Source organism: Pogoniulus pusillus, chromosome 5 (assembly GCF_015220805.1).
Source record: "Pogoniulus pusillus isolate bPogPus1 chromosome 5, bPogPus1.pri, whole genome shotgun sequence".
Classification (NCBI taxonomy): Eukaryota; Metazoa; Chordata; class Aves; order Piciformes; family Lybiidae; genus Pogoniulus; species Pogoniulus pusillus.
Window position 1 is genome coordinate 6,690,088 of NC_087268.1, and position 12,273 is coordinate 6,702,360.

At 45.3% G+C, this 12,273-nt stretch overlaps 1 long non-coding RNA gene across 1 annotated transcript; it reads right to left on the reverse strand.

Moving 5' to 3' along the window:
• Positions 1–466: 466 nt before the first annotated feature.
• Positions 467–8,650, reverse strand: LOC135175638 (uncharacterized). The gene is made up of 2 exons (XR_010302413.1): positions 8,225–8,650; positions 467–981 (listed from the first exon to the last, which is right to left on the reverse strand). It is a non-coding gene; the product is annotated as an uncharacterized LOC135175638 (long non-coding RNA).
• Positions 8,651–12,273: the final 3,623 nt, after the last annotated feature.

Below are 12,273 nucleotides of genomic sequence, written 5' to 3' on the forward strand. Positions count from 1 at the left end.
TTCATTCATATTCCCAGAGCTGACTGAGTCTAGTCTGGGAGATTTCTAAAAGTGGGGGGGGGAAGGAACACCCAAACCATCACAAGGAAAGAGGAAGTTACCAGCACAAGCAGCAGACTACTCAATGAGCAGTGAAAAGCTTAGTTTCACGTTCCTTGTGCTGTAAAGCCCAGGTGGGTTGCACAGCTCATTTTACCCCACAGACTACTTAATGGACTTCATCCCATGATAAATCTGAGTGCCTCCGTAACACTGTATGTGGATACCTTCTCACAGACACAGTGACCTGAACAGAGCTCAATGCAGCAAACTGCTTAGAACTCAGCACCGGAGAAATGCATCAAATAGAGAAGATGAAAGGTATGCCAGCTGACTTCAGATAGAGTGGCAATTTGAGGGCAGCAACTGCCTTTTCATTATTTAAACCAAATCAAATCATTGACAGCAATAAAAAGGCAGGTTGCAGTGACTTTGGGAACTCAGATTTATTATTTTTTGACAGAATGCTTTGAAAGCATCAGGTATTAATGAGTTTGTTTGCACATAGTACCTTTTTAGCCTTATAAATAACTTTTATGCTATCAGCAAGTCAGAGGCAGCCATGGAAAAGTGAAATATCTCTCCCATCGCATCCATCACCTGGTAAATTGCCCACTACACCCTCGTTCTGTGTCTCTTTAGAAAAGCTGGTGCAGGAGAAATGAGAAAAGCAAAGCAGAGGTTATTTTTCATGTTGAGCGTGACTGAGAAACTGTGCCTCGGTGAAGCCCGTGTCTGGACTCCTAAGTGCTTTAACCTGGAGCCATGCAGAGCAGGACATCTCACTCAGGTCCTGGAAGGGGAGAAGTTACTCCAGAAGGCAACACAGAGCTGGGTGCATCTTATATGAGGGCATCACAGGCCAAGGGCATTCCTAAGTCTGAGCCTCTCAGTAGAGTCAACAAACTGCAGTTGGATGGGATAAAGGCATCACAGGAGTAGCTAGAGGGTAAAATGGAGAATAGGAAGCTTCTAAGATACTTCTGCAAAAGAACATTTTCCAGGTCATAATCAGAGTAACGTTCAGCTTCTTCAGATGTGGATCTTTTTGGTTCACTCCATGCTCAAAGGCATAATGTGAACCTGCCCCAAGGAGCAACGTGCACTGAACATCCAGCTTACAGAGCACTCCTGGCTAAGGAGCTGAAGAAAAGGATGGGGAGTTAAAATAGTTTTCAACAGATAAAATCTCTTTCAGTCTTCAGTATGAGTTCCTAAAGTTTTGCCCATCACTAAAATCGAGAGAGAATTTCAGCTTTTAGTTGGTTTATAAGGGTCACTGCCTATGTAAAACAGATGTTCAGTTTCTAGCTGGCTCTGTCACCTCTTGAAGCAATGCTAGAAAGAGCCTGAGCTGCTGCTTCTTGTTTCAGTGGAACACCAGTAGTGATTTAGGCGAGTCACTGATTACACATTTGCTGTCCAAAGTGGAGGAGGGACAAGCATATAATGAAAATTGCCCCCAGGTGTCACCTGGACCAGAGTTTTGGTTGCAAATCAAGAGTAGGCTGGTAGTCACCTCCCACTGTCCTTCTCCTAGTTCAACCTCTTGTCCTAGATACTATTTCCATCCCAATCACTGATGTGTGATCTACCTGCTTCTGGGAGCCTGCTCGTGACAGGCATGCAAGCACCACCTGCTCAAAATGAGGATATGCTTTAACTTCTCCACAGCTGATTTAGCTTACCAGCGCTGCTAACCACACTGAAATCATTGGAGACCTCTACCAGAGCAGTTAACTTCTCTTTTGCATGATTGCCTCCATTTTCAAATGATTATGCAGTGGGTTTAAGGGTCTAACCAGAGCACTGCCTATGTGAACGGGTGGCACCTGGGTGCTTCCAGACTCTGCCTCCCCTAAAGAGCGCACCACTGTGTAGACAAGAGAAGCCACTTGTGATCCCAAAGTCTTATTTCCCAAAAGTTGAAGCCACCTTTTGCTCCTTGGAAAAAAAAAAATCAATGATTCATTAAATTATTTTCAGCCTGTTACTATAATTGGATTAAAAAAAAAAAAAAGTACCTTGTGAGACTTTCCTTAAAGTCAGAAAGCTGAAGAGTAGCCCTGTGACTGAGCACAAAACAAACACTTCTAATGTTATTTGACATTTTAATTGCAAATAAGGAAAGATCTCTCATTACAGAACTGAACAGAGCTGGCTTGTGAATCAGCCTCTCCAGAGGACACTTCCCTCTCCAACCCCCTGCTGCTTGGATGCACAGCAGCTGAAGCAGCAAACATCATGCAAACTAAGGCAGCCACAGCCCATACTAGTCATCCTTTTTTTTTTCCCCTGCAGAAACTGCACTGGTTCAGAGTGGATTAACAGATGCTACTATGCAGCAAAGAGCTTCTCAGGGAGGGTGGAAAAAAGCCCACCCCAGAATTGCATGGAAAAAAAACCAAAACCAAGTTCAGAAGTGCCATATATCTGTTTGCAAGAGGCTGCATCAAAATCATTTCAGGTTCATTTCAGTGATTTAACTGAATATGCCACAGGCACCTTTGGCTTGCAATGTCTCTTGGCTGTGATCTTTCAGGATGCAAGAGAAAGTGTCAGGACTGGGGACCAGTACAGCTGACCAGCTGTCCAGAACACAGGTACAATTTAAGAAGTCTGATTTAATATCTTGTTCTACCAACACTGCTCATGGCTAAATGGGAAATAAAGCTAATCTATCCTTATTAGATTTTGGCTGTGAGCTCATATCACCACGAGATATTGGACTTCATTGGCAGGCTTCCTGCTGCGCACAGGCTCTAGCTCCCAGTAAGCTGAAGAGGGTAAGGTTGGTAATGAAAGAAATCTAAGTTCAAAGAAAATTCATATATAGCTCAGTGGTTTGAACAGCAGAAACACTTATCTTGTATATGAAACAAAAAAGGAGAGAAACAGTCTATGGGTGTGGTCTGCTCATCTAGAAGAGGTGTTTTATTATAGCAGTGTAGATGCTGCCTATGTTTGAAATCACCGGATGCAATAAATGTATGCCTTTGAATTCTGTTTTTTGAACAGAAAAAGTTCATGCCCAGCTTTATGGCATCAACAACTTCATCACACATTAGCTGCCCACAGGTAAGAGCAAGGATTTTTTTCTTCCAAGAGAGTAATCTGCCATTCCAGAATTAACAAAATATTGATCAGAGCAAGTATATTAGCTATCTCATGCTTAGAATTATTATCTATTGGAAATATTAACTAAAAATAGTTTTGATGCAGTTAGTCTGGTTTGGGTAGCTAATGAAGAATTATCACAGTATCACCAAGGTTGGAAGAGATCTCATAGATCATTGAGTCCAACCCTTTACCACAGAGCTCAAGGCTAGACCATGGCACCAAGTGCCATGTCCAATCCTGCCTTGAACAGCTCCAGAGACAGCGACTCCACCACCTCCCCGGGCAGCCCATTCCAGTGTCCAATGACTCTCTCAGTGAAGAACTTTCTCCTCACCTCCAGCCTAAATTTCCCCTGAGCCTCCTCTTCTCCAGGCTAACCAATCCCAGCTCCCTCAGCCTCTCCTCGTAGGGCTGTGCTCAAGGCCTCTCACCAGCCTCGTTGCCCTTCTCTGGACACACTCAAGCATCTCAATGTCCCTCCTAAACTGGGGGGCCCAGAACTGAACACAGTACTCAAGGTGTGGTCTAACCAGTGCAGAGTACAGGGGCAGAATGACCTCCCTGCTCCTGCTGACCACACCATTCCTGATGCAGGCCAGGATGCCACTGGCTCTCTTGGCCACCTGGGCACACTGCTGGCTCATGTTCAGGCGGGTATCAATCAGCACCCCCAGATCCCTCTCTGTCTGGCTGCTCTCCAGCCACTCCGACTCCAGCCTGTATCTCTGCATGGGGTTGCTGTGGCCAAAGTGCAGCACCCTGCACTTGGAGCTATTGAATGCCATCCCATTGGACTCTGCCCATCTGTCCAGGTGGTCAAGGTCCCGCTGCAGAGCCCTTCTGCCCTCCAACCCAGCCACATCTGCCCCTAACAGGCTCTCCATCCCATTTTTCTTGAGTTTTCAATTTGACAGCTGCAGTTCCCAGCAATCATTCTCTATGGATGACCTTTCCTTCTCTCATCAGCACTGTGTTTTGGCACCCCCCTGACCTGCTCCTCATGCAGTAGCTTAAGTAGGTGGGCAGTTTCTCTGGAGAGGAGGACAAGGAGTCACCCTTGTAATACCTGCCTCCCAGCCCTCAAAAGGTAAGGATGACCTCCCGTTTTGTTATTTAAACCCCACACTTGCCATGCAGCATCTATACGAAGACACAAGTTCCTTGATCACACTTTTTTCCTAGGACCTGATGCACACCTAAGAGTTCAACATTTGCTGGTTTGCATTTTCTAGGTAACAGGATTTAGCAACTCACATTTTAACACCACAAAGAAGCTTGCAGTATCCTTTCCTTGTTCCTCATGCTGTGTACTTTCTTTTTGGGAAACTGCCAAAGCCTGTCTCAGGAGATTGTTATTTTGCTCCAAGAGACCAAAATCAATCAATCAACTCGTAGCTTGGCAGCACTGGAACAGAAGATTAGGACTCTCAAGGCAGATTACAAACACAGTCCCCTCAATTAACTTCTCTAGGATGGGCCAGAGGTGGTTAGATCCTTGTTAAGTCAATTACTAACACAGATGGTCAATGGGCATATTTTTTTATGACAAATCTTATTAATTTTATGAGCAAAGCAGTAAGCTCAGGAAAAGGCTGAGAACCAGGGCATTGCCCTGCCTTCCAGGCTACCAGGAACAAGTCAACCGGGGCATGATTAGCTGCTGCCACATGCTAGCAGCCATCCTTTCTAGCCAGCAGTGCCAGAGCTCTTCTCACCTCCTTGGGTTTTCAGGTGTTCAAGACCCTCTACCCTCCCAGTCTTTCCTGACATACATAACAGGGATATGAGCAACAGAGGAGGCTCTGAATTTTGCAGCTGATGTTGGAGTTTCTTTAAAGCTACTAGTTCCCAAGCAAGACTAGCACTCTGGCTTTGGAGCAGGGAAAAGGCACCTCTAGCATCAGTTTTCACAGAAAGTCTCCTGTGGTTCTAAAGAGAGAAACCTCAGGAGACATCCATGGTCCCCTCTCTTTGCATGGAGAATCAGTTTAAGGAAGCATTTTGTGCCTGTGTATTTTAATTCCTAACACATAACTCTCAGTCAATTTTTAAATGCCCAGCTTTCTGGGCCTGAAAGAACTTCCTAGCACATGTGCATTTTTTCCAGCTCTAAAGCAGGCACCAAACAAATCCTTATGTTGAAATTGCTCTGACAGCTTTGCTCTGCTGCAGCTCTGGTGCCAATTTGATCATCCTCATTAAGCCCTTCCATAACACCCTGCTGTTTTTTTAACAACTGAGTCTGGTCTGCTGTCTTCCAGATTTTTTCAGGGTTGAGCTTTAAAATGACATTGCCTAGAGTTTACTACAGAAACTTCTGAAGAGGAGAGAAGCTTACAAGTCCTGATCTCTGGGCATATCAGGCTCTGCACTTGAAGGCTGTTTTCCCCTGCTGATCTGTGCTATCCTCTGAGGTAGCCTCTTCAAGGGTGTTAGGGGATCAACCCCTCTGTTTGAAAAGTGAAGGTCTTCAGGGCTCTGCCAAAGGGGAAGAAAATCCCAACCCATGACGCCAAGCAGAGACTGAATTCCCCTACCAGGAGTTCAAAAGAAAGAAGCTGAACTGTGACCCAGGTAGGCTGCAATTAGTTGGCAAACATCCTGCTCTACCACACATCACAACGTCCACATTCCTTGATCAGCAATGATTTATTAAAACCCTTTCCTGCCTGAACACCACTTAAGGGCAGCTAAATGAGCAGCAGCACTGGCAGGCTGTACCCTACACTGTGCTGCTGGGGAATTAAAACCATGCCAGGCAAGTATCTGATGTAACCTGCTCCAGCAGGGAGTCACATTGTACAAGATCCTGGCAACGTTGCTGTCCTCCAGAAGAAGAGCCCCAGGTTGTCCTGCTGTGAAAGGCCAGCAGATGGACCAGCTCTGCTGGCCTGTGTGCCTGGCATAGCCTGACTGATAACTCGCTTCCAGCAAGGAGAATGGTGTGTCAGTAAAGACTCACCAGGGAAAGATGTGGGTGGCTGAGAGCAGTGACAGCTTTAGGCTGAAATTGACTCCTGTGTTCATCCACCTGGATAAATATTTGTTGCTGTGGTGTGTGCTCACCAGTAGGAACACACGACTAAATGATTTCTAATTTGCAGCACTTCCAAATGCATTCTAGCCAGGCTCCCTTCTCCAGGGAATAAATGGCATTTGTACATCCTCAGCCTGTCTCTAACTTCAGGTATTATTGTGGGTGAAAAATCAGAGCATTTATTCTTTAGCAGCCTGGCAGGGGCATGCTACTGTTTAACCACAGAATGGTAAGGGTTGGGAGGGACCTCTGCAGATCAAATACAACACCCCTGCCAGAGCAGGATCCCCTAAAGCAGATCACACAGGAACATGTCCATCTGGTTTTGAACATCTTCAGAGATGGAGAATACCACTTCTCTGGGCAGCCTATTCCACTGCTCTGTCACCCTCAAAGTAAAGAAGTTCCTTCTCCTGTTTAAATGGAACATTCTATGTTCAAGTTTGTGCCCATTACCTCTTGTCCTGCCACTGGAGGCCACCAAGAAGAGTCTAGCCTCATCTCCCTGATTCCCACCCTTTACAAATATCCAAGTACTAATAAGGGCCCCCCTCAGCCTCCTTTTCTCCAAGTTAAACAGTCCCAGGTCTCTCAGCCATTCCTTGTATGAGAAATGTTCCAGTCTCCTCAGCATGTTAGTGGCCTTGTGCTGGACTCTCTCCAGTAGTTCTTAGTACTTCTTGAGCTTGGGTGTTCAGAACTGGAAGAAGTACTGCAGGGGAGGACTCACGAGTGCAGAGTAGAGGGAGAGGAGAACCTGATGAAGATTCAGATATAAGTCTGCAACTCCAAGCAAAGCTCATCTTCCCAGTATGTAATTGGCACAAGTTAACAATGGAAAAAAGCAATAAACAGCTGTTTGATGAGGCTTTGTCTTGTTCATTTTGCAGTTTCTGGCCCTGTGCTAGCACCTTTTTGCTCTGTTGAACACCGTAGCCTTACAGGATTCAGCAGCTGATGTGTGTGACCAGTGTTCTTAACTTGTACTGTTCACTGCTGCCAGGGGGAAGGTTTTCTTTCTCACACTTCCTTTTCTTGCTCTCTTTATATGGGCTAAGGTAGGACCAGCCAGACCAGAAAAGCAGGAAGCCTAATTGCTGGAGCTGTGCAGCTGAAATTATGACGTTTCTTAAGACTACAACGAAGATAAGAAGCTGCCTAATAAATAAGCAGGATGCCTGTAGTCTGTCAGAGGAAGAATTGAAGCTTGGATAAGACACTTGGGGTACTTCAAGACAAAGCTGTGCAGACTTGGAGGAGTCCAATTACAGCATCCTGATTTACAGAGAATAAATTGAAGGCAGGATTGATAGTGAACAGATCCAGAAAGAAAGCTGAGCACTAGGTAGAAGGCACTGATTGATAAGGACAAGCACAGCTCCTTCTGTGAAGAACTTCCTTTATACAAGCCCTCCAGCCTTCAGAAAGGGATTTCTACAGGGGTGGACCCCACCAGGTGCAGTTTTGCATTTGCTATTTTTCAGCCATTCTACTTGAATAAAGAAAGTAGGAGATGACAAATACCACACAATCAGATCTAAGCTTCAAGACAGATGAGCAAATGAGGATTCCTGGCTGAAGCACAGGAGGAGGCAGCAGGGGCAGAGGCAGCCTGCTGAGCACTTGTTTTGACTAACCAGAGATTGGAAGCAGCCAGCCTTGGCAGAGCTCATCAAACCACCACTGTGTGGGTAGCCACTGGTGGGAGAGGCAGCTCCTGGGGAGAAAGCTGGAAAGTCCAGCACCGCCTTGTGACAAACAAGGTTTGGAGGAGTCATAATTAGAGAAGAGGCACAATCCTAACCATTTTGTTAATTTCTATCATGCCTTTCCAAAAACTGTAGACAGGACCACTCCATTTCCCCCTAATATAAAGAGCAAGCTGGGAAAAGCGAGTTTGTAAACTCCTCCCCACCCCCAGGCATATACATTTTATCACAAGAGCTCTAGTACAGAAAAACAGAGTTAGCTCTACAGTTGCTGAGGCAGGACTCCTCTCCCCAAGCTCCCCATGCACTGGTTACTTACAGGGCTGCTCTGCTCTTGGGACACCAGCAAACACATCCAGCTCCTGCATGCTGAAGACAATGCTGAAGGAAACATGAGCCAAATTATTGTGTCCTATGAAAGGTCATGAGCAGCTGGGTTGGAAGTAGATGATCCTTGTGGTCCCTTCCAACCCTGACTGACTCTACGATTCCACAGTTGCTCTCCAGCTTTCTCAGGTTTGCAAATACATTAGAACTTTTCTCCCCTCATCAGATCTTTAGCCATTCAAATAAATAAACAGACCCTTTTGAGATCCTGGAGACCTCTGGAGGCTCAGCCGAACCCCTGCAGCTCTGCTTGTTTCCCAGACAAGGCAGTAGCTGCTCTCCTCTTTGTAACTAGTCCTTCAATGAGATGCTAATGAGCAAGACAAGCATTTCTGAGGTTTAAACCTTTTTCAGCTGGTGATGCCATTTCCCCACACTTAAAGGCAAACATCTCAAAGGTGCTTAAATCCTTTTTTGCTGCCAAGACAGCTGCACTTGGAACGATAGGCTTAAATCTTTCACCAGAAGTCGCATTGCTGTGCCTCTGTCATTTGGGGGCTTTCCAGAGACAGAGCAATTGTTATGCTTCAGGTAGGACACTGTAAACAAAAAAAACCTGTCACAAAGCAGAAATATTTTCCTTTGGGTAGGGTAGAGTCATTAATAACAGCAACATTATTATACCTGCTCCTAGGTTTTCAGGAAATGTTTTCACAAGGCTATGCTGCATCCCAAGCCATCAGCATCTGAGGCTTTATCTTTGCAGTAGAGCCTTTGATCAGAGATATTTTGCCTTAGCAGTAGCTTGTCCCAGCACCTCAGCAGGGCCACCAGCTGCCCATTCTAAAAAATTCAGTTTCAAACTTAGTGGCATTCTCCTAGCTCTGCTCTCCATATGTTCAGGCTGAGATGGGCTGCTTCTGCTTACTGTCATTTCTTTGGGCTCCACTTGTCCCATGCAGCTTTGAAAGACAGTGAGTATCTTATTGCTGGTTACCTTAGAATAGAATCCCTGGGGTTGGAAGAGACCTTCTGAGATCCTCAAGTCTGACTGTTAACACAGCACCTTATAACCATCTTCTACTAGCTTTGCAACTCTCCATCTTCTATCCTGAGTGTCTGCTGTTGAGGCCTGGGCAATAATTGCTAGAAAATAGGTTTTTAATTATGATGACTGGTTCTTTGCAAGAATGGTTTTGCTCCTCTCTTCCTCCTTTTGAGTACTTGAAGCTTGTTTGCAGGATCAATCTTTTCAGAGAACTTACAGGAAAAAAGTACTAGAAAGAAATTCTTTCCAGTGAGGGTGATGAGACACTGGAACAGGTTGCCCAGGGAGGTCATGGATGCCCCCTCCCTGGAGGTGTTCAAGGCCGGGTTGGATGAGGCCTTGAGCAACCTGGTTTAGTGAGAGGTGTCCCTGCCTATGCCAGGGGGCTTGAAACTAGATGATTTTCAATGTCCCTTCCAACACAAACCACTCTATGATTCCATGAAAAATCATCTTAATTTGACATAGATTTTGTTTTGTCTGTGCCTGTTTTAGGAAGAGCATATGCTCCAGAATGGCACATCCTGACCTGGGTTAGTTTGCTCCCCTTTGTTCACTTTCCAAGCACTACTCTCAATGACAAATCTACAGAAGATAAATCTAGCAAACCATCAGTGGCTTGCAGAGAATTATCTGCAGACTTTCAATTCAGCAGAGAGTGGCAATGCAGAAAAGGAACCCCATCATTGCTGGGACACCCAGTGGCTGCTCTCAGCTCACTGGGGAATGACCACCCAGCTGAAAGCCAAAGGGAGAGCAGACACAGGCTGGCAGCACTGTGTGCCACACACCTGTCTTGAACTGGAAGGACAGCAGCAGAATGAGCACTGCTCCTCACTGGCTACTCTGCTGTGTGTGGTCAGTAAGGTGAAGCCAAAAAGGGGAAAAGGGCAAGCCAAGCTCTCATCCTGCTGAGCCACATCACCACCCTCTGGCTCACTCTGCTGGGACTGCACACTGAACACCAGACCAGTGGAAATCTCAGGCTGGTTCTGAAGCTGACCCAGACATCAGCACTGCACTGGGGCACAGCAGGGATGGACACCCTGAGCCTCTACGGTCACCATGTGGAGGTGTGGTTGCTGGAATTGGCTGCTGCACCACGAGGTGGGGATGTGGAACAAAGACCAATCCAAACCCCAGACACAAATATCCTCTTTGAATGCATGCCAGCATTTTCTCTGCACACACAAACCCAAACATGCTTTACAGGAAAGCCTCCCTGCCCTCCCTGCCCAGCACAGCCAAGCTTAAATTTCCTGGTGCCTCTGGTTTTCCAACCACAGGGTTTCAACTCTATCAGGCTTTGTCTGGGGCTTTGTCCAGGAGGGGCATTTGTGACTGGCAGCAGAATTTGTGTTTCCCTTTGCAGTTTTATCTGGCTATTGGCAGGCTCCATCTCTCAGCCCAGTATTTATTTTCTTCCTGCTTGTCATTCAGCAGCCACCTCTGCTGGCTCAACAGTCCTTGTGACAGTGCATCTTCAAACAGGTTTAAAATGCAAATTGTCTTAGGCTATCCCGAGGTGACATACCTGTCAACTGACAGGGGAGGAACAGCAGACTGACCAACTATCACTGAAGCTAAGCAACGAAGCTAGCTTGAGCTCAAAGGAGCAAGCTCCTTGTTGCTCACATCTTAAATAGCTTTCAGCCCAACAATTCACCTTAAAGCAGTCACAGAGCAGAATACCATCCAGCCACTGACTCCTAATGTGTTTTTAATATCAGAATAGAACAGCTTCCCTAACAGGCAAAGCACAGGGCTTTCCATGGGACATGAGTGTATTCTGTCTTTTATATCTGGTCTGTGCTTTGCTGTGGTGCTACAATACTCTTATAGATGCCATTATCATAAATTCAATTGTTTGCAAATTCTCTCTCAATTTTCTGTTCTCTGGCAATAAAGATACACTTAGGGAAGGGTGTCTTTAGTGATTGCTTGCCACCCTTTTATTGATGGATTCTCTGAACATCTCATTGCACTTTTATTCTATTATCCATTTAATGGTTTTCTTCATTTCCTCTGACACAGACAGCCCAAGGAATGTTTTACCACAATAGATGATGCTCCCACTCTGCACTTGGAGCTAGGCAGGGCAGGTGGAGGGGGAGCAGTGAGGATTTAAAAACAGTTTGTCCATTAATTAATTTTTAAAATGGATTTTACTAGATCTTTGGTGCCTTGAAGAGCCTTTTTGCTTATTTTTCCTCCCTAAAATTTATCAATATTGCATTGAAAATGATATTTAAAGTTCTGCTAGCTTAAGTGTTCACTGTTTAAAACACCTGATTTGTGTTGTAAAGAACTCAAACTGAGTAATTTGTTTTGGCAATGATTTAGTTTTCTAAATGTACCCAAAGACAATGCTGTTACGTTACTGATAAAATCAGCTGGTAGATACCTAATGAATTGTAATAACTTACTCTTTATTTCAATGCTTCCTATTTATTCTGGTTGTCCAAACAGGATATGCCTCAAGTAAGAAGTGCAACTGTTTCTTAGGATCATGGTGGTCCACAGATAGAAGCAAGATCTTCAAGGAAAAGGAATGTCTTTCTCCAAACCAGCTGACAGATCTGCACAAAACCCAAGACCCAGACACACTGTTGAGTACACAAGACTTCTGGTATGGAGTATGAGAAGCTACAAACAGTTTAAGTTACAATATATAAACCCTCTAAAACCAGAATCACAGGGGACAGAGCTCAGCTGCATTATTCTTAGCCTCTATAGTTCCAACAAAACATCACATTCTGGAGGAAACCCTTCCCAAACAGCTGAGATTTCCATTCAGTTCTGTAGGAAGCTCAGGCACACCACAGCAGTGCTGTCAGCTACCAAGGGACTTGCACAATCACAGAATCACAGAATGCTAGACTGGGAGGGACCACAAAGATCATTTGGTCCAATGAAGCCTGAGGTTAGGAGGTTTCCACCATAAAGGGTATAGAGATAAGTGAGTCCTTGGCATTAGAAGGGCATGGTGGCCA